The following is a 23,445-nucleotide window of genomic DNA, read 5'->3' on the forward strand; positions in this document are numbered from 1 at the left end:
GAAATGCTGGGATTTGCAGCTTAGGGTTGTCAAAGATGAACATAAAAAATTAAGGACTTGAATTTGAACCTGACAATAAAACAGAAAGTATATAAAGACTAATTTCACCCTACACTTTATCTGAACTTTGTGGTCCTAAAAGTCATGTAAAAAATAAATGTAAAATAAAAATTAAATGTAAAACTAAAAATTAATGTAAAATAAAAAGATTTTTCCAGTAATATTTCCCCAGACTACTTTGAATAGCGCTTAAATTCTCAGTGTTTGGACATTCTTTCTTTCACCTGCAATCCAGAAACATAAAATAAAGAATAAGAAAAGGAATAGTAAAACATTTCTTTTAACTTAAAGGAAAACATTCATCTGCTTTTGATTCACATTTTAGATAGAGATTGATTGATATAATTTTAGCTAACCCCCTTCATTACATCTTTTATATACTATCTACTCATGAAATCAAAACTTACAGTTATTCAGAATAATTATAAAAAAAAAAAAGCATAGAATGCATTGCTTGGTTAACTACTGAGCCCATATATATGCAGGTGTGGTTGTCAGATATATTAAATGAATGATAACTCTGTATACTGTTTTTATACTGAAGTGTTCTACTATAGACTGAGATACATTCTCTTCTGCTTCTTTAAAGATGTCAAGAGTGTTGCATTGTAAGCCATACTCTTTCACTCCTTTCCCCAGTTTCAAAAGAACTGGAAATGTCACCCCCAGGGAAGTTTGGTCTTACAGGGTTTTTTTTGGTTTGTTGGTTGGTTGGTTGGTTTTGGGGGATACTCTGCAGACGACTTATTTATCATACTGTAATATAAAGGAAAGATTAATAAAGCTCTGTGTTACCATCATTCACTGGCTATTACAGGAAAAAAAATCTAATTAAATTGGACCTTAAAAAATATTCTTTCTACTCTCAATTCTGCAAATTTTTTTCCATCTTAGTTTCTCATGCCATGACTTCATTGAAATGAAATTTCTTTCTCAGATCAAATCAGAACACCCTCAGGCTTTGGTGTTTGTTAGTTTTATTTTGTCTTCACTGAAAAGAAAATATTTTTCTTAAAGATTAATTTTTCCCCTCCATGCACAGATAACTCTAATTGGTAATTGCCTCCCTAAAAAGGGCTTTCCTGATGGCTTCTCTGCTTGGGGAAGATGTTCAAGTTTAACTAGCGCTTAATTAAAAAAGAAAAAAAGTTAAAACAAATATATAAATTGGTTAAAATTCCTGTCTGATTTAAATGTTATTTAACCAGCTATTTCTTTTATTGTAACCTCTTTTCAATTTTTAAGTCCTAAGATTTTTAATAGTTTTCACTTGAAATACCCATCCAGATCATGATTCCAATAAATTATTGGTAGTGGATATCTAGGAAAAGAAAATGAAATTGACATGACATGAATGACATGAATTTCCTCTGTTGCATCTTTCTGTCAATCATTGGATTAGGAAGCCTTGATATAGAAGAGTCACAGTGTTTGACAGGTACCAGAGAGCCCATGTTGCACAAATTAACCTCGTGCCTGGTTTACCCCTCTTATTTCTTTGGCCTTCTCATATATACCAGTGTAACAAAGTAGCAGTGTTTTCTGTATTCAATTACTCCTTTCATAAAAAATTATGTCACTTGTCTATCCCAATGTCATACTTTTTATAGTTTTTGAAACAGGAAAAGAATATTATCCATTCATCTTCTTTAAAATAATTACTAGTTTATTAGACCCATAGATATCTCTCTCATATATCTTCTCAGAGCTTTGTCTCTTATACTAAAGTGGTCTTTGGACACATACAAAGATATAATGTTATGACAATACAAAGGGAACATATTTATGCTACCATTGTTTACCGAATATATCCGTTCTGAAAAGAAAGTTCCATTAAAGAATATTTCAGTTGTAGTTTTTAACTATCTAAGCAAAAAACTCAAATCACATTTCAAATGAAAATTAATGATACATGAATATAAATATGCTGCTGTTTTGTTAGAGAAGATTGCAATTTGGTGATCCTTCCATGTTGCAAAGTTTAGAAATATAAAATTTAGAAAGTTAAAATTTCTACTGCTCGAGGGCAATATAATTTTAGAAGTAAGGAAAGCCAGAGGTCCTGCTAGTAGTAAAAAATATAAATATTTAAAAGTCGTTGGTATAAAGTAGGAGCTGGAAACCACATTTTCACTAAACACTTTTCTTCTAAAAATAGTTTCCTCGAAGTCAACATGTTTCATAGGAATATGTAAAATTCACTTATATTTGCAGAATCGTAGTTGTATTATATCAATAAATAAATTAGTAACATTAGCATTATATATATAAATCATATTTAGGGATAATATCAAAACATGAATACAACTGTCAGAGAAAAACATTAAAATGAAAGACAAGTATTATCTAAGTTAATAATTTCTGAGTCTAAACTAAAAATTAGTGTTTCTGAGAAAGAACGTTGGAACTCACAGAACAAGTAACTTTGTGAGAGGCAGAACTTAATTCTGACTGCTTCCCTAAAAATTTTAAATTAGGACACTGGGTATCAGCGACAGATGAATATTTCTCAGTAAGAATGAGCCATAGTTGATATGCAATCTCTTTGTTTGAAAATCACCTTGTTTGTCAGAATAGAATAATTTACAAAGAAAGACAAATTCCATTAAATAATATTGAATTCTCATAGAGAGAGAGAGCAAGGAGGAGTGAGAGCAAGAGCAGCCCTTCCCCATTTCCAGATGAAATTGTAAATCTGAAAAACTCTAGTATGCAATGATGCCATCATTTAGCTTCTCTGCATTAACAAGCGGCTTTAATAATCTTTCTCTGTTCATTATTTTAATTCATAAATGAGAAAAACGAATACATCTTTAAATGTATAATGTTTACTGGTTGTGAAAAATAGCAAAATGAAAAGGCAAAAAAATGCAAGATGAGTATGATTATTGCAAACAAAGCTCTATATTTTTTTGCTATTGAAACCAGGTATTAATATCGGGTTCCATACTATCATAATAGCTGTTTAGAAAAATATCTATGTTAAAGGATATAATCAACCATTACTCTGCATTACATTATGGTTATTGCAAAATCCATTCCAACAACATATCTTTCCACTTAAAAATAGTGTCTCCATGTACCATAAACTGAAATATTTCCACTTATCACATACCCAACTTAGCATTTCAGATCTTTTTTTAACCAAAGCTGTAGTTTCCTGAGCTATCATTTCATACATTAAACATTGCAAATGAAAAGGTAGATGCTAATCAGTGGCTCATATTGAGTCAAGCATAGGGAGGAGGAAAGAGATGTTATATTCAGGTACAACCACATTTTCTATGTCATAACCATCTGCAAAATACCATTTATCTAAGCACATTGTACAATGAGCTCTAACATTTACTGGGCAAAGGTTTGGCATCACAACAGGATTTACTGTGTCTCTATCAAGGACAACACACTCACAGAGCAAACAACAGTAACCCAGGGATTCCAACTACAGGACGAAATACAGGTTGCTATGTAACAATTCATGCAGGTTTTGCAGCAGCAGATGGACATTTGGAATGGAATTGAAGCCCATTTGGCTCTTGTTCCTTGCATTTCCAGAAGTTTGAGTTTTAAAGCAAACCAGCCACGAAATGTGTTGAGCTTGTAGAACATGAGCCTGAACATATCTGATCCTTCTCTCTTTGGGGTACTAGATAAAGTCATTCATTTACTTATTTATACTAAACAACTAATATCCCTCAACACCTACTTTGCCTAGGGTCAAGGCACAGATGTATTCCATGTACAGGAGACTTAACTTTCATCTCTTCCCTCTGTCATTAGGATTAATTTGAATTTACTGAGATAAAGTTACGTTGTGAGATGTGCACCCCTGCAGCTCATACAGACCATTTTGAAATCCATGGGTCAAGCTGTGATTTTTATAGCATGGTCAAAAATGGGAAAACATAGGAAAACTGACAACAAAACAGAGGTGCCAGGACAGAAGCTGAAGCCATCTGCTTGTATCCTTTAAATAACTAGGTGGATATCAATTTGACAATGACACTTTGAAAATTCTTGTGTTCAGTTTCTTGGCTATGTGCATGTAAGTTTCTATGGCATGCAGCATCAGCTAAAGGTGCTTTCCTTGGTCTAGTTTGACAAATTCAGAAGAGCTATTTTTTAGATTAAAGAAGCATACTGCTCTAGGAAAAAAAATAATAATAATTAAAAAAAAGGTCTTTTGCAAGGAATCTAAGTAGGAGTAAGAAGAGAAGGGGAACCCATAGCATTCCCCTTCTTTGGAGTCATATTGTGGCATACCTACCTTCACTGTGAACACAGCTATCTGATCTACCCAGCCTGAGGTGCTGGTATTATGGAACGGGCTCCAAATATATATAGCCATATACACAGCACTAGATGTGTTACACCTGTATAGCAGAGGTTTGCAATTTCTGTTATGGGAAGCTGAGCAGAGGACAATGATTTTGCTGATATTACTAATAGTACTATCTCACTAACAGTATTGCTGCTTTTTTTTCATAATAACACACCATTTAAAAAAAATCTGTTCAGAAACAGATACCTTCCCAAATATCTCCCTTGTGACACTGGAGTAAGCCATGCTAGCAGCAGTCATAACACACTATGCGATATCATTCCCTTCCAAATGCTTTAATTTCATAAACCTGGCAGACGCAGTGCTCACAGGCTTTTTAAGATTCCCTTTCTGTCTCTCATATTGTTTGTTGTTATTGCCTCTCATCTTGTGTGCTCACCTCATCACTATCTGAAACAAATCTGAATCTTGATTTTCATTCTTCTGTAATCCCTTTTTACTAGTCTGACACCCAAAAGATACTTTCTTATTGGCTTAAACTGCAACTGAGGGAACACAGGAGAGTCCTTAGATGGAGTAAAACTGACCCTAGCAGGACAATGGCCATGTTAAAAGGACACTGCTAACTCACACACTGATTGGGAAATGACCCTAGCAGTTGATGAGGAATTGAGAGCCACTCTGAGGTTATTCTAAACTATTATCAGGGACCATAATAGTCCTTGACTGCCCACTGTATTGGGAAATTTAATGGCTCTTGCTGGTTTTCTTGTTCTGTTGCCTTCACAGAATTGTGCAGGTTTGACCCCGACTGACAAAGCAGACAAGGTTCACCTGAGACCATAGCTTCAAGTCACATTTCAGAAAGATGAACATATTTCGCCATCACTGTGAACTTACCAGGAGCCATAGAGAAACAGGCAGCATACCGAGCCGGTGTTCTGCAGTCCTCAAATGCGGACTAGCTAGCTTAAGCCTAACTCTGAGTTTGTAAAGTTCATGTAGAGTACAATTATTATTCACTTTTGTCTGTGTCGTACAGAGTAAGGTGAAAGAAGGCTCTAGAACCTTTGATATGTAATTTAAAGCAGGATGTCAACAAGGTGACTCTAAACTGGATCATTTTATCACAAACCATTAACCACTCTCCAAAATCTCTACTCCACTAGATTGCTATACAGATCTTGAAGCACTAAAATTCATAGGTGTTCCATTAAAAATTTGCCCTAGGAGACCACCAATGATATGGTTTCGTGATGATTTTTGTCAGAGTTATGTTGATGGTTGGACTAGATGATCTGAAACGTTCTTTCCAACCTAGACAATTCTATGATCCTATATTTTGTTTCAGAGTATTCACACTACTGCCTCGATCCACTTACAGTGGATCTTCTTCCTTTCGCCTAAACGCAGAAGAGATTTAATCCAAGTTATATTCTACAAGCTCCTTCCCTTGAGGTTTATATTTGACCAGGTGTTCCTTGATCAAAACTGACACTAATCTGAAGGACAAGGATGCCTGCAAAATAGAGGTCAATTAAGGTCAAACACAGACATAACTATAAATATCAATGCCCATTTTCATATACCCACTGAGACCACATCGAGAAAGGAAAGATGCCTAGAGAGAATTCACATCTTGGTTCATGCCACTAGTTGATTGATTAGGATATTCAGTAGCCATTTGGCCAAAATATGAGTCACTGTCCCAGAGAGAGGGACCAGAAAAGATTATATGTACATAGTGTAGGTTTCCTACTTTCTTTGATGGATGGACAAGGAGCAGTGTGTCCTAAGCTTTGCAAAAATATTGGTGCATTTTACATTAGCATCTAGTTTGTCAGCAAAGCACTGATAGTCTTGAAAGTAATAACTAGAACCAAACCAAGCAAGAGTCCTGGATGGCACCCTGGATGGCATCCTGGCCCTTAGCAGATAACTGTATTACTGATCTCAACAAACAATACATTACACGATCTTGTTCCACTGTGTTTCCTTTCTCCCTGGTCAAATGAATGGAGTATTTCTAATGTCACAGCCTTGAAAAAGTAGGTTGTCTATTCTGTCATTCAGTAGCCATAGCACTTGTCTCACAGATGAGAGCAAGGGATTTGGTCACTCTTACAGAGGGAAAATACAGCTTGTGCTGTCAGTCTATCTAACCAAAATGAATAAAAATTAATGGTCCTGCTGTTGAAGTTCCTGTTCAGGAAGAGCAATTTCTTTAGGTGTGTTTGAAATCTGAGGAAAAAATGTTCCAAATGCACAAAGGCTTACTTTTCAATCTTCACCAAACTAACTAAGACTAAGAACATTTGGGACATCTCTTTACCTATCACTTCTTTTTTAACTGCCTCCAAACGTTTTATTGTTCAAGGTGTTGTGGGGTTTTTATTTGTTTTATTTTTGATATATATTAATTCTTCCATATATCGCTTTACACAATGCAATATCATTGTTCATACATAGAATTATAAAATGTGTCCTCCTTTTCATATTGACATGCCCGCCCATTGCTTTTTAATATGCTTTGTATAATTATTAAAGTTAAATTATTTTAATAATTATGTGCTCTTTATTATCTATTTAAGGAACACAGACTTCCATAGTTCACTCGGTGTACACACTTCAGAAGTACTGATCTGAAAGTGATTAAAAAGAATCAGTCTCAAAGATGAGTGAGTTATTTGAAGAAACACTATTTCAAGGTATGAGTAATTCTGAAAAGATATAAAAATTCCAGCAACTGAAAAGGCACTGTTCTCTATTGGTAACTAATCCTGTTAATTTTTTAATTTTTTTTCATTATGTTAGTTGAAAAAATATTCCCTGAGAGGTTTTACTCAGTGGATAAGCACACTACTGGTACATTGTCATGGGCATTAGGGTAATTCTGATAATACCAGCTAAGTTACTTCCAACTTGTACCAGCATCAATAACAGTAAACCAGGTTTTTATATGAAATTTATCAAATCTACAAGAAAAATAAAATAACCATTCACTAATTGAGTTATTAACAAGAGTCTGCATGAAGAGGAATTCCAAACAAAATTACAATCAATATATTAACAATTCACTGAAAGAATAAAAAATTACTGAGAAATCCTTCTGAACTCCATTGTGTTCTACCAAAATGCCCAGTGCCATCCCAGTTGGCTAAAGTTATATAAAACTACGTCGTTTCATTTCTGGAGTCCTGTGTCACCTTCTCTAGATGGCTGTCACTTCCTTCTCAGTTTTGGAGATTTGAATGATCTGTTCTATATGTAAATCAATTCTATACATATGAATTTGAACAAAATTATTCTTCACTACTTGGTTACTGAATAATCACTGTTACTAAAACCGAAAAAGATTACCTCTTTGCTAGAAAAATCACCAGAAGTTTTCATAAGCTAATTTTTATAGAGAGAGATGCCTAATCCCTAGTATTTCACTTTTGAAACCATGCCAGATCTCTACTACAGAAACATCTTTTCCAAGGACCTCTTACATAGGACCACTGATTTTGGAAGTGAATGGTAATAAATTTGTGTAAAACCCCACAAACAACTAATGTATGTAATAGCTGGAATCCAGTCTCTTTAATGATCAGTGCAAAATAATTGCTTATGGAGAAATCTTTCCTAGGTACTATCGAGCTATCTGGAAGGAATAAGCTGATTCAGAAAGTTATATTTGCAATTAGTAATAAAGATAATGCTTAATACATCGATCCAAAAAGCTAAAAGCTCAAGCCGTGGTGTTTTCAATAGACAACAAAAAAGCTACTCAACAGTACCAAATGACAGAACCTGTTTCATTTATTAGAAAGAATTAGACTTGATCCTAACTTTATTCACAGAGTAGAGATTTCATATAGAATAAAAACTTTTTTACCATGTAGTGCTGTTTACATTTATAGCTGTATTTAAATGATCAGTAATAACAACATTTACAATTGCCTCTAATTTTCTTATGTTTTGCCTTTTAAACAGACACTGATTTTCTGGATACTACTGAAGAACCTCACCACCATTACTTTTTAATCTACTACAAGTACACAGGCATGTGAAAGGTGCTGTCAAATTTTAATAGTTTCATAATATCCAGGTAGATGCTGTCTGGGAAGGAGATGTGAACTATATGCTTGAAAGAAAATATAATTTGGTGGATCTTCCTTGACATGCCAGGCAGCCTTGATAAGTGGTGTTACTGCAAAGGATAAACTCTCGTTCACAACTCCATGTAAACTCAGTGGGAAGCCACCTACATAAAGAAGCTCTTTAAATTCTTAACCTTCTTAATCAAAATCCATTGACATACTTAACATTGAATTTAACATGAGGGATTCAGTTCAGTAATTAAAATCAAATCATGAAATTATTAATTTGGCATCAAACTGATAAAAATTTGTAGTCTCTTACTAAGTTTCACTAAAAAGTCAAGAACATAAGTGGTGTTCTCCATCCTTCCAGTTGCAGGGAATGATGAGGGAAGAAATGGGAAAACCCAGCAGATCAATACCTGGCTCCATGACTGGTGACACCGGCAGAATTTAGGTTTTTTTTGATCATGGGTGGGTCTACACAACACCAAGCCTGCTGGTGACAGACAGAGAACACCTGTTTCAAAGGGGGAAAAGGATCTTCGCACAGGAATTTCCAGGGCTCATTGAAAGATCTTTTAACTAGATTTGAAATTGGAAAGGGATAAAATCAGGCTCACTAGAGATAAGCCTGGGGGTGTCATGCCAGTGTTTGAGGGACAGTGTGCTAGCAAGGTCCTTCAGTCTGCTCCACAATGTCCTGAGTGCACTAGAGCACATTTGAAATGTCCTTATACTAATGCGTGCAGCAGGAGGAATAAACAAGAGGAGCTAGAAGCTTTGTCCCACTCCCACAGCTACACCACCACTGGCATAAGTGAAACCTCCTGAGATGAGTCCTGTGACTGGCATTCCATGATGGGCAGTTACAGGCTCTGCAGGAGAGATAGGCAGGGCAGGCAAGACAGAGGGGTGGCACTGTATGGAATGGAGGGGTTGGATTGTATGGTGCTTGCAGTTGGCGACAACACGATTGAAAGCCTCTGGGAAAGGATGGTGGGGAAAGCAATTAAAGTAGATATTGTTGTGGGAATCTGCTATCAACCACTCATCCAGGATGACGACATTGATGAATTGTTGTAGAAGGAATTAAGGGATATCTCTAGATCAACTGCCCTTCTCCTTATGGGTGATTTTAGCTTCACAGGCATTAACTGGGAATATCATATAGCTGACACAAACGGGAGGAGGACTACAGAGACACTGTTCACCACTGAAAGGAGAAAATCTTGCAGCCAAAGCTAGATTAGCGTTCAACCTGGACAGCACTGTGAAGTACAAAAAAAAAGGGTTATTTTAAACACATTAATAGCAAAAGGAGAATCAGAGATAACATTGGTCCATTGCTTGATGAGCTTAGTCACCTCACAAACAGGGATGTAGAAAAAGCAGAGATGTTTAATGCCTTCTTTATCTCTGTATTCAACACTGATGACGGGCCCTAGGACCCTCTGAGCCCTGTGTTGGAAGACCGCGACTGGGAGGATGATAAACTCTCAGCCAACCCTGAACTTCTTCAAAACTTGCTGCTCCAGGTGGAAGTGTATAAATCTAAGGGGCCCGATGGGAAAGAGATGGCCAATGTCATCGTGGGACCTCTCTCCATTATTTTTCAATGGTCTTGGGAGTCTTTAGAGGTCCCAGGTGACTGGAAGATGGCAAATTCTGTCCCAGATTTTCAGAAGAGTGAGAAGGAAGACCCTAGTAATTACAGGCCTGTCAGTCTCACTTCAGTGTCTGGTAACATTATGGAGGTTATTCTGGGAGTTACTGAAAAACACTTGAAAGACAATGCAGTCATTGGTAATAGCCAGCAGGTTCATGAGGGGAAAGTCCTGCTTAACTAATTTAATTTCCTTTTATGACAAAGTCATGCATCTAGTTGGCCAAAGGAAGCCAGTAGATGTGGTAGTTTTGGATTTTAGCAAGTTTTTTGACACTGTCTCTCACAGTATCCTTCTGAAGAAACTGTCCAGTACACAGCTAGACAAGTACATAATATGTTGGGTGAACAATTGACAGATGCATTGCGGTAAAAGGACTATAGTGAAAAGGGTAGAAAGGAGAACCCTGGGAACAATCAACATGTCAGCCTCACCTCTGTGCCTGTGAAGATCATGGAACACATCCTCCTAGAAGCTGTTCTAAGGCACATGGAGGACAAGGAGGTGATTCCAGACAGCCAGCATGGATTCACCAAGGTCAAGTCTTGCCTGACCAATCTAGTGGCCTTCTATGATGGAGTGACTGTATCAGTGGACAAGGGAAGAGCTACGGATATCATCTGTCTGGACTTCTGTAAGGCCTTTGACATGGTCCCCCACAATAACCTGCTCTCTTAATTGGAAAAATATACATTTGATGGATGAACTATTTGGTAGATAAGGAATTGGATGGATCGTCACATCCAGAGAGTAGTGGTCAATGGCTCAGTGTCCAGATGGAGATCAGTGACAAGTGGTGTCCCTCAGGGGTCTGTATTGGGACCAGTACTATTTAATATATTGATCAATGACATAGATAGTGGGATTGAGTGCACCGTCAGCAAGTTTGCAGATCACACCAAGCTGAGTGGTGCAGCTGACATGCCTGAAGGATGGGATGCCATTCAGAATAACCTGGACAAGATCGAGAAGTGGGCCCATGTGAACCTCATGAGGGTCAACAAGGCCAAGTGCAAGGTCTACACCTGGGTTGGGGCAACACCCAGTATCAATACAGGGTGCGGGATGAAGGGATTGGAGAGCAGCCCTGTAGAGAAGGATTTGGGAGTACTGGTGGGTGAAAAGCCGGACATGAGTGAGCAATGTGCACTTGCATAAGAAAGATGGGGACAGACATTTTCATATGGCCCATAGTAATAGGACAAGGAGTAATGGTTTTAAACTAAAAGAAGGTAAATATAGATTGGACATAAGGAAGAAATTTTTTATGATGAGGGTGGTAAAACACTGGAAAGGTTTTTCAGAGAGGTGGTAAATGCCCTATCCCTGGAAACATTCAAGGTCAGGTTGGATGGGGCTCTGAGCAACCTGACCTAGTTGAAGATGTCCCTGCTTACTGCAGGGGAGTTGGACTAGATGACCCTAAAGGTCCCTTCCAACGTGAATTATTCTATGAGTTTATGATTCTAAGATGCTGAAAGGGCTTGAGGGCAGGACTTAATAAAAGTCAGCAATAATAAGGTATTATCAAGAAAGCAGTGTTTCCCAAAGAACTCTTTTAGATGAACAGGAGTAGAACGTGTAATCACATTTGTGTTTCACAATACAAAATGCTGCTTCTTTAACATATAATGTGATTCAGTTCACCACGAAATTTTATCTCCTTTCAATTTTTCTCATTAGAATATTGAGTACTTGGATATTTTATAGGAGTTAATAGATTTCACTGAGATTTAGTCAAGGAACTTGTGTGTATTGGCAGTGATTGATCTTAGCTTAATCCAGTATGCCATGTCTGATCTACATGACTGAAAAAATCTCCAGAATGTCAATAGATATATAACATTATTAAAACAACTACATGGCAAATCCCTCTAAGGGCAAGATATTGCCACTGTTCAACACATCTAATATAAAAACAACTAGGAAAAGCAGAAGAATTTGTTAGGAAAACCAAAGCAGTACCTAATTATTCTTCAGAAGAGCTACACTTGTACCAATAATATCAAAAGAGTCAGGATGTATTAATTACTACTTCTTTTCTTCAAGAAATAGACATCTCTTGAGAAGGAGTTAAACTGAGGGTTCATCACAGGGCTGCTGTAGAGTGAAATCTTACAGGTGTCCTCACCAGATTCTAAGTTTAGGTATATATAGATAGTGTGAAATGCAAAGGGCTGCATGAAGTTGATGAAATCAGGGTAAAACAATAAATACTTATACCAGCCACAGTAAATAATTCCTTTGAAGTAATAAACTAAAGCAAGCCAAAGCACAAAATGTGACACTTAGCTTCTATTTACACAGTTACTTAAAAACTCAATTATAAATTCCCATAAATAAGTGGACTTTCATGACAATTAGCATCATAATCTACGAGATACTCATTCTTTTAATCTCCGTTCAGATCTGCTGTCATCAAAGGTGAGCACAGGATCAAAATTCTATCACTCATCAAAACATCATCCCTAAGCTTCATTTCCAGGAAGGCTTTGAGAGTGGCAAGGGAAGATAGCACAAAAAGGTCATAAATATCTATAGATATAGCATAGTGCTTCATAAACACAAGTACTTAATATAAGAAAGGTCCAAAACTTGAATAAGATGTTGTCCTTATTTTGTGTGGAGAGGGACAGCTATTTTGCCTAAAAAGTGAAATGAAGCCTTATCAAAAATAAGAATTCCAGAAAATTATTTTTTTTCAGTAAAGTTACTGCTACCTTTCACATGCTTTAAAGCATAGATTATGCTTTGTATGTCGGACACATATATAGTCCTTTTTTTCTCAGTAAAATACGCTGAATTCAAGAGTTCCATTACTAAGTGCCATTAACAAAGTAATCCCTAGATTACTCCATTTAATAACATTGAACTATAATTATAAATTATTATTATAATCCAGTGAAATGGAAAATTTTATAGTTTTGGAGACTTGGTAACTTACTAATTTTCAGAAATCTCTGTATTCCTATTTATATTCCCCTCCACCACTGAATTTTTTTAACAACATATGACAAGGTAGCAGCTGTATCAGTTTAGTAAAAGTCCTTCAGTAATCATCATAAAGCTGGAGGGGAAATTAGAATTATTCATTAGCAATTATCATACGGAGAAAATACACATTTTCTGGTTTATTTTAGAAAAAAAATAGCATAGCCAGGTAATTTATTTAGAAATAGAGCATACATCATCTCTTGTCACAGTTTTCTCATCAGATAACCATCTCTATTGGGCTGACCCACCTTTCCAAAAGACTTCCATAAGAGAGTCTCGCAGTTTTCTGTGGGAGCTAAACCTTGCCAGAAGACTAGTACCACAACATTTCACCCTGGGTCATAAATTCTTGGCGCTTCTGATTTATTCTTTGTCTCTAGCCTGTAATTTGAAGCATGTCCAGAAAAGATTAAATTTCTATAAACTGACCCAATACATGGGCCTGAGCCCCTAAGGTAACATGGCTGCAGGACAGGCCAGTGAGAAAGCTGCTATAAGCCCTTGCAGACTTGAAGGGCTGAGGCTGCAGAGAGGACATACACAGAGCAAGCTTGCTCAGGCCCTAGGAAAGTGCCATCTGAAGCCAGATAGCTTTGTCCTTGGGGCAATTAACCCTGAAGAAAGGCTTAAATTTTCATTTACAGAGCTAAGCTGTAACTCAGTGGAGAACTCTGAATCAGAAGGTGCCAGTGTGCCCACTGCCTTCCCATGCCACCTGAAAGGTGAGTGGCTGTGCCATCCACCCACCTCTCTGAGCCATGGTGAGGTGCAAGAGCAAGAACCGGGGCCTTACTGTGGACTGAACAAGATTCAGTACCACATTCAGATGAGGAAGGGTTCATTAAATTTACACTAACTCTGACTGTTCTTATATGTTTTCATTAATACCACAGTTGTTTCTGAAGGTTCAGATGACAAAAAACCAACTTTGGTAAAACATTGAGATAAAGATAATTAATGAGGATGTTTTTTCCTTTCATATTCCTAACTATTTTTTCATTATCACGCACAGCACACTGGCTTGAAAAAGCGAAGCACAAAATCTTTAAAAATACTGTGTAGAAAAGGCTATAAGTAACCCTGGGGATTAAATAAATATATTGGGTAGCCTGGGGCAAACAGATAAACTCTGTCTATTCTGGGATGCATATGATGAACAACAAAAGTTAAGGGATGTGAGTGATTGTCTTGTGCCATTTTTTACTTCTATATATTCTTAATGTGAATTCTGCATTTCTGCCAGTGCAAAATAAACATTTTGGTTTTCCAAACTGGAAACTTGATCCACCAATATCCTGATAATTAGGCTTCAGTTAACAGATCTAGGAAAGCAGAGCTAGGCAGGATTCCTCCCCAAGATAGCAACAGGTTTTCCTTTCTCAGACTAAATAAAACAGTTGAAATTTTGACAATTTCCACAGATAACTGAGAGAAGAGGGGAAGAAGATTACTTATGTGTCTTATAAAATGAGATGGTTCATAAAGGAAAAGCTTTATAAAAATTTTAATTTTTTGAACTTACAAAATAATTGTTTTTCTTTGTTTTAATTTTTCAAGTAAATTTTAGTTTAAAGATAAAAAATTGGGTCATGAACAAACTATAAGTTTGCAAAAGGTCTTTCAAATAATTTATTCATTGTAAAAATATTAGTCATAAATAGTTACAATTTCATTGAATTGTCACTTAAATGAAATAAAGTTTTCAGATGTTCTTCAATATCAGTTCTGGATTTGAGATCTCTATATTATCTGAAGTAAATTTAAATATTCTTTTTCTCAACATCTCTTTCTTTGCTTGTCAACTATTTTGAAATCTAAATCTAGTTTATTCTCTTGTGAGTAATGCTCAGAAGTATAAACATCATGTTATTTGTTTGTGTAGGCAGATGGGGCTTTGTGCTTGTTTGTTTATTTACAGACGTAGGTTCTAAAAAATGTGGTAAATTGCTGCGTAAGTACTGCACTCTCCTTGCATTCAGCAACGTCCTTCTTCCTTTCGCAAAATATAAGGGGAGAGATCTTACTCAATTGGAAATGTAAATTTATTTTTCTATTTTGTCTCATTATTTTTCATTTTATTTCTTGCCAATTTACAATGAAAATTGAAATAACTGGAGTTCTTTCATGCTGCTCATAATTGTGCTTGAAAAAGTAAGTAGGAAAACTCAGACTATTCATTCCAAACTACAGATTACTAGACCATCTGATCTAATTTTCTTCAAATTGTAAATACTCTTTAAAGATTGCTTTAATTTACAAGTGGGTCCTAAAGACATACCTAAAATATTTCAGGTCACTTTCTAAAGGGTTGGGTTTTTATTAATTTAAGTGATATATTTTAGCATTTTAATTTTTCTGACATGAGTCAAGTTGATTAATAACAACAGATAATATTAACAAATGACAAACAAAAGGCACAGTACTTTCAGGAAATTAAAGCTAACATGTATGAAATTTCCTAACATAAGACAGGATCTTCATTAACAGTTTTATCAAATAGGGTCTCAGTAATTTTATTCACATTAATCCACAATAAAAATTTTATTCACAGTTTTCTTAAATATTTTTAATTATTTCTACTATTCCACTTTAATTAGAATTTATTTGTTCTCCAATCAACTGTAGTCTGCCTTTATCCAACAACTGCCGTGCCTTATACAACATGTACTTACACCTGTGTTTGCACATTCCAGATTTACTCCCACCCTCTCATCGGTTCCTTTTTGGCTTTTCTGTCTAGTTATGTATACACCACATTGATTCCAGCTCTGGTCTCCTTATTTCTTTGCAAATCCCACACAAAATCCATAATTCAGACACAGTAATAATTTACTTACCAATTTTTTAAATGTTAATCTTAGGAACATTTAATGTTAAGATTTTTTTCTACAGCAATTAAAGTTACAATTACTGCAGCACTATATGGAAAAAATCATCCTCTACTGCTGTTGTTACATTATGACTATGAAAACAATATTTTTGTGTCAGGCCTGGTGCTCGTATTTCACAAATGAGGACATTTAGGACCTGTTGCAGCTCCAGATGTGTGGATGTCTTTATATCCTACCAACAATAGCGAGCTAAACCCTGATGGCTGCTGTTAAAAATTGATGTTATATCAATCTACTATAAAGTTTCTGGAATTGAATAGTATGACCTGAGAAGTTAAGCTAGAGTTTGTCAGCACAATTTCTTCTCAAATAAAATTTAAGTCTGTAGCAGAGCAGTTTTTCTTTAACCTCCATAGAAATATGAATTAATAAAAAACTGTTCTTCTCATGACTGTAACTATCAAAATGAATAAACAAAATTTTTGCCTCTAACAAATAGCCAACACAATTGTTGTTGGTCAATAATCTAAATCTCTGCTGTTTACATTAAAGAGAAGAAGACATAATTTGGAAGAGGTTTCCTATTATTCATGGATCATATAACAGTAAAGGATGTCATCTCCCTAGAAGTAATACTAATTGTTGCAATTTCCTGGTATGTTAAAGTTTGGATAAAATATTCTACGATAATTAAAGTTAGTAAAATCTCTTAATTTTATAAAAACCACCACTGAATATTTGTGCCAATTTAAAATCCCCTAGAAAACGAAAATTTCCCATCTATCATGGGAAAGCACCACTTTTTTCTTTCTTTTGAGTTATTTTTATTTCCATGTACTGTTTGGCTGACTCAGATATTTTGTGTGTTGCATGTTTATTTAAAGAGAAAACCATTCCCAGCAACATGTAACAAATATTCACCAGTTCACCTGCATTTCTATTCTCTCTACTAAAATGGCCACTAAAAAAGGTTTTAGAGAAAAAATCTCCAAAAATAATATACTAATTGGACAGGATGCCATCCAGAGGGACCTTGAAAGGCTTGTAGAGTGGGCCTATATGAACCTCATGAAGTTCAACAAGGCCAAGTGCAAAGTCCTGCAGCTGGGTCATGGCAATCCCAAGCAGAAACACAGGCTGGGCAGAGAATGGATTGAGAGCAGCCCTGAGGAAAAGGACTTGGGAATGTTGGATGATGAAAAGCTCAATGTGACCTGGTAATGTACACTCATAGCCTGGAAAGCCAACTGTATCCTGGGCTTCATCAAGAGAAGCGTGGCCAGCAGGTCAAGGGGGGTGATTCTACCCCTCTACTCACAATTGTCAGAACCCATCTGGAGTACTGGTTCCAGCTATGGGGTCCCCAGTACAAGACATGGACAGGTTAGACTGGGTCCAGAGGAGGGCAACAAAAATGATTAGAGGACTGGGACAGTTTTCCTATGAGGACAGGCTGAGAGACCTGGAGTTGTTCAGCCTGGAGAAGAGAGGTCTCGTGAGGTGTAATAAGGTCTGGTGAGACCTTATTACAGACTTTCAAAATAAATAGGAGGCTTGTAAAAAGATCGAGGAAGACTTTTTACCAGGGCCTGTAGTGACAGGACAAGGGACAATGGATTTAAACTAAAAGAGGATCAATTTAGATTGAATATGAGGAAGACAGCAAGGTGTTTGGCACAGTGTCACACAGAATCCTCATAGGGAAGTTTAGGAAGAGTGGGTTAGATGAATGGACGGTAAGGTGGATAAATAACTGGCTGAAAGACAGAGCTCAGAGGGTAGTGATTAGGAGCACAGAGTCTAGTTGGAGGTCAGTGACAAGTGGTGTTCCCCAGGGGTCACTACTGGGTCCAGTCCTCTTCAATATATTCATCAATGACCTGGATGAAGGCATAGAGTGCACCCTCAGCAAGCTTGCTGATGACACAAAGCTGGGAGGGGTGGCTGACACACCAGGTGGCTGTGCCGCCATACAGAGAGACCTGGACAGGCTGGAGAGTGGGGCAGAGAGAAACTTTATGAAATTCAATAAGGGCAAGTGTAGAGTGCTGCACCTGGGGAGGAATAACCCCATGCACCAGTAGAGGTTGGGGGCTGACCTGCTGGAGAGCAGCTCTGTGGAAAGAGACCTGGGGGTCCTGGTGGACAACAGGATGACCACGAGCCAGCAATGTGCCCTTGTGGCCAAGAAGGCCAATGGCATCCTGGGGTGCATCAAGAACAGTGTGGCCAGCTGGTTGAGGGAGGTCATCCTCCCCCTCTATTCTGCCTTGGTGAGGCCACACCTGGAGTACTGTGTCCAGTTCTGGGCTCCCCGGTTCAAGAAGGACAGGGAACTGCTGGAGAGGGTGCAGCAGAGGGCTACCAAGATGATTAGGGGACTGGAACATCTCTCTTATGAAGAAAGGCTGAGGGATTTGGATCTCTTCAGTCTGGAAAAAAGACAACTGAGGGGGGACCTTATCAATGCTTATAAATACTTAAAGGGTGGGTGTCAGGAGGATGGGGCCAGGCTCTTTTCAGTGGTGCCCGGGGACAGGACAAGAGGTAAAGGGCACAAACGTGAGCATAGGAAGTTCCATCTAAACATGAGGCGGAGCTTCTTGGAGGGTGGCAGAGCACTGGCACAGGCTGCCCAGAGAGGTGGTGGAGTCTCCACCTCTGGAGACATTCAAAACCCGCTTGGACGCATTCCCGTGCAACCTGCTCTAGGTGACCCTGCTCTGGCAGGGGGGTTGGACTAGATGATCTCCAGAGGTCCCTTCCAACCCTACCATTCTGTGATTCTGTGAGTCTGTAACAGCACTCATGAATAAGGCTTGAGTTAGTACTCAGTACATATGTTCAATTAAGAGTCATAAACAGTGCTATTTTTCTTTTATATCTTGAAAAATTCACATAGGAGGGCAATCATATGCTTTTATGCAACTGTTGTTGCATAAAGACTTATTCTTTCTCCGTGTCTTCCTTCCCTACTCTTCCATATTCTGTTTTTCCTGTCTGCACAAGCATAATCATTAACCTAAGAGTCATATTTTCCTAAGTTCCATATACCATAAGGATAAGAATTTTTGAATTCTTTCTTTCACCTTTAATGTTTTGAAGTGCTAAACAACTCATCACTAGCATGTAAATCCCTACATCCTAATTCAAAAAGATTTCAGTTTTCAGTGGTGCTTAATAAGGATTCCTTGGATGGATAAAAATTTCAGGATGGAAATTTCAGAGATTTGTTTGTTTCTTCGTCAAGATACTATCAAGGATATTTTTCGCCTTAAAATGAACAGTAGCAGTTGTAACTGAAGGTTTAGGGTATAATGGAGAGCCATGTGGAGGGTGTTATGAGCAGTTCCTACTGAACATTGCAAATCCAAAGTCTGGCATCTCTCCCTTATAAATTTCCATTCTGAAAAAAAAAATTTAAAAAATCCATAGATTCCAAAGTCATTTAGGCCTTGCAGCGTCTAAATACATTTCAGTAGTAAATTCAGATGGCATAGCCAAATTATTTAGGAGGTTAAGTACAAGTATATTCAACCATAAACGCAAAGGGTAGTTCTCAGAAGCAAGACTTAAGCTTGTTCTTGTGTCAGTTGTTTTCTTTACATGTGTGGTGATTGTTGGTTGAGTAAGAACTGTTAGAGGATGAAAGATGTGGCTGGGTAGGCGCCCAGCTGAATATCTTCTAAGCATAACTCATGGAGCACTAAAGAATACCAATGCGCTTCTGAGTACTTTTTGGTGCAATCTAAGAAATAAGTATCCGTCCTTTTTTGGTTTGTTTTCAATTTTAAAATGGCTTTTTACATTTTCTTATATCATTCAGCTACAAATATGTAAGATCAGAAGAGTTATGTACTTCTGTAGTGCTTAACACAGCTTGAGCTCTTCTGTAATTTGAATACTAAATTAAATAAAACTAATTCATATTAAGGGTAATACTAATAATAATATTAACGTAGATTAAATAAAACGAATTCATATTAAGGGTAATACTAATAATAATATTAACGGAGTGCTAGATTTGTGTGGTCCTGTCCTGATACTGCAATATTCTGAGATGCCCAACTCATAAGAATCTTGCTGTCTTTCATTGTTAACTGCTATGATCCAACTTTAAATACAAAACTTGAATAGCTTAGAGGATTTTCATATCTTTCTAGTATTTTATCAGCTCAAAGGTCTTTAAGGAGCCATAGCCTTTTCCACTGAAAATTTATCTTTATTTGCATTCGAAATCCTATTATTTGACACTTTTAATGGAGCATACAGAAATGCAAACATCAGTTTAATTTCTTACTGGTCTCTTCAGCTAAACAACTCCTTTGCTATGGAAGGTTCTATACAAGTTCATCTGCTTTCAGGAACTGGTCACAAGAGTAACATTGAGTTCTTAACTTTTTATATAAACCTAACTTTTAGAAAGAGCTAGCAGTTTCCCAGAAGATTTCTAAGAACCAAACCTGGACAACAGGGGGGAATTTTAGTCTGTTTCTCTGATAAAATTTATCATTTTTATTAATTCATGAAAATAGATAAATTTGCCATTTCCACAGGTGAGTAACATACTAATCTTTTTTAGTTCCTCTTTAGACTGAGAATTATTTGTGATTTAAGCCTGATTCAAAAGTTAATTAAGGTTTAACTTCTTTGTGTTGCATTTTATATTGACCAGACACTGTGTAAGGCCATAGTTCTGTGATTTAGGGACATCCATGCTTACTTAAGTTCCCACATCTTTCCAATGGAACATCCCCTATCAGTTAATTGAGCTGGAATTAAATGAATAAACAAGCCCTGAGTGAAAATTATAAGGGGTGTTTATGACATCAACTGGCTCATTAATCTAGTATATAGCACAGCTGTATTACTAGGTGAGAGAAGCAAATCAAACAAGATTCATAAGGAAAGCAATAGAGTGCAAGCCACACTATCATTACGCAGCTGTGTAAATCATGGTTTCTCCACACCTTCATTATGGAATGCAGTTTTGGTGTCTTCGTTTCAAAAAGCATAGATAAAGTAGCCTGGAAAAGATTCGTTTTCTAGGCAATAAAGTTGATAAAATACAGAACAACTGGTGTTTCAGTAAGTAAAACTTGCAAGTAAGCTAAGAGTCTTCCTTCTGAAAAAAATAAAAGAAAAAAAGGAAGCGGTCAAAAAAAACCCCAAAACTTGAGTTCTAACAATACAGATTTACAAAAATATGCGCAGGACATTTAGGTTTATTGAAGAGTCATGGTCTTTCCCGCTGTGAGAACTAGTTACCATCAAACAGAACTAAAAAAAGACAAGTTTAAAACAGACAGAAAGAGGTAGTTATTCATTGAGAGGTATATGACTAGCCACACTCCTTACTAAAAGAAGAAATACTGTGTATAGTTCACTGTGTTTATTGTGCTCCTGACATGTATCCATTGCTCCTGTTGGAGATAGTGTACTGGATTGAGTAGACATTTGATGTGACCCTTTAGGTACTCATCCTTTCTCATCCATCCAGCGATCTTTGCACTGATGCAAAGCAAATGAGCTAGTGATGGAACTCTTATAACATGGTAAAATCTGTCAAAAATCTGTATTTCTTCATTAGAATATTCTAACACCCAAATAATTATTTGAACACTATCAAATGCTAGAAACCTGAAGTACTACATGCACCTTCTACATAAATTTGACTGTCACTAATGTAAAAAGTAGCAGTTCTGCTACCACTTTTTCTTTTCCTTTCCATTTTTTTTTTCTTTGCAGAGCATTAATGATGCCAGCACATAAAGCTGTAAATCTACAATTGTCAGTCCACAAATTGGCACAGATGACTGAGCCACTTATAGAACCCATACAAACATGTCCAGGTCATAAAGATAAAATAGTCTTTGGGATACTGATAATAATAATAAAGGCATCATATTTGAAAAGTCGTGGCAGAGTGGTGAAGTTCACAGTGACTGGAAAAGGGGAAACATAACCCCCATATTCAAAAAGGGAAAAAAGGAAGACCCAGGGAACTATACGCTGGTCAGTCTCACATCTGTGCCCAGCAACATCATGTAACAGTTCCTCCTGGAAATAATGCTAAGGCATATAGAAAAGAGAGAGGTAACAGGTGACAGCCAACATGGCTTCACTAAGGGCAAATAGTGCCTGAGAAACTCGGTGGCTTTCTGTGAGAGTGTTACAGCATTGGTGGAAAAGGGAAGAGCCACTGACATCATCTACTTCAACTTCTGCAAATTATTGACTACTGTCTCACAAAATGTCCTTGTCTGTAAATTGGAGAGACATGGATTTGACAGTTGGACCACTCACTGGAAAAAGAATTAGCTGGATGTTCGCGCTCAAAGAGTTGTGGTCAACATCTTGACGTCCAGGTGAAGACCAGTGGAGACCAGTGACAAGTGGTGTCCCTCAGGGGTCCATATTGGGACTGGTATTATTTAACATCTTTGTTGGTGACATTAACATGGATTGAGTACACCCTCTGCAAGTTTGCAGTGACACCAAGCTTAGTAGCGTGGTTGATACTCTAGAGGGAAGGGATGCCATCCAGAGGGACCTGGAGAGGCTTGAGAAGTGGGCCCATGTGAACCGCATGAAGTTCACCAAAGCCAAGTGCAAAGTTCTGCACCAGGGGTTGGGGCAATCCCAGACATGGATACTGGCTGGTTGATGACAGGAGAGCAGCCCCGAGGAGAAGGACTTGAGAGTATTGGTGGATGAAAAAATAAATATGAGCAAGCAATGTGTGCCCTCAGGCCAGAAAGCCAATTGTATTCTGGGCTGTGTCAAAAGAAGCATGGCTACAAGGTTGTAGGGGAGGCAGAGGAATTCTACCCCTCTACTCCACTCTGGTAGGACCCCACATGGAGTTCTGTGTCCAGCTCTGGGTACCCCAGCATAAGAAAGACACGGACCTGTCAGAGCAAGTCCAGAGGATGGATGTAAAAATGATTGAGGGGCTGGAGTACCTCCTGTATTAAGAAAGGTGGAGAGAGCTGCGGTTGTTCAGCCTGTAAAAGAGAAGCTTCTGAGGAGACCTTATAGCAGTCTTCCAATACTTAAAGGGGGCCTACAGGAAAGATGGGGAGGGAGTCTTTATCAGGTAATGTAGCTATCGGACAAGGGGTGATCATTTTAAACTCAAAGGGGGTACATTTAGATTAGGAAGAAATTCTTTACTTTGAGGGTTTTGGGACACTTGGAACAGGTTGCCTGGAGAAGCTGTGTACGCCTCCTCCTTGGAAGTGTTCAAGGCCAGGTTGGATGAGGCTTTGAGTAACCTAGTCTAGTGAAAGGTTTTCCCATCCATGGCAGAGGGGTTGGAACTAGATCTTTAAGGGATCTAAAGGGATCTTTAAGGTCCCTTTCAACCCAAAGTGTTCTGACTCGTTGTATGATTAATATAGCACTTTAGAAACATTTTCAACAGAATCAGTTGGTTCATTTTTTCACTCACACAGGAACCTCCTCAAAAATTCACTCTCTCACTTACTGGTATAATTTATTCAAGACAAGGTGTATTTTGGAAT

At 37.4% G+C, this 23,445-nt stretch overlaps 1 protein-coding gene across 1 annotated transcript in view; it reads left to right on the forward strand.

The window, feature by feature from the left end:
• The first annotated feature begins 1,159 nt into the window (after positions 1-1,159).
• Positions 1,160-23,445, forward strand: part of NUDT12 (nudix hydrolase 12) — a 562,232-nt gene continuing 539,946 nt past the window's right edge. Inside the window, exon 1 of the mRNA XM_063319539.1 lies at positions 1,160-1,169. The gene's annotated coding sequence lies outside the window, so the exon portion shown is untranslated. The remainder of the gene's footprint in view (positions 1,170-23,445) is intronic.

Source organism: Chroicocephalus ridibundus, chromosome Z (assembly GCF_963924245.1).
Source record: "Chroicocephalus ridibundus chromosome Z, bChrRid1.1, whole genome shotgun sequence".
Taxonomy (NCBI): domain Eukaryota; kingdom Metazoa; phylum Chordata; class Aves; order Charadriiformes; family Laridae; genus Chroicocephalus; species Chroicocephalus ridibundus.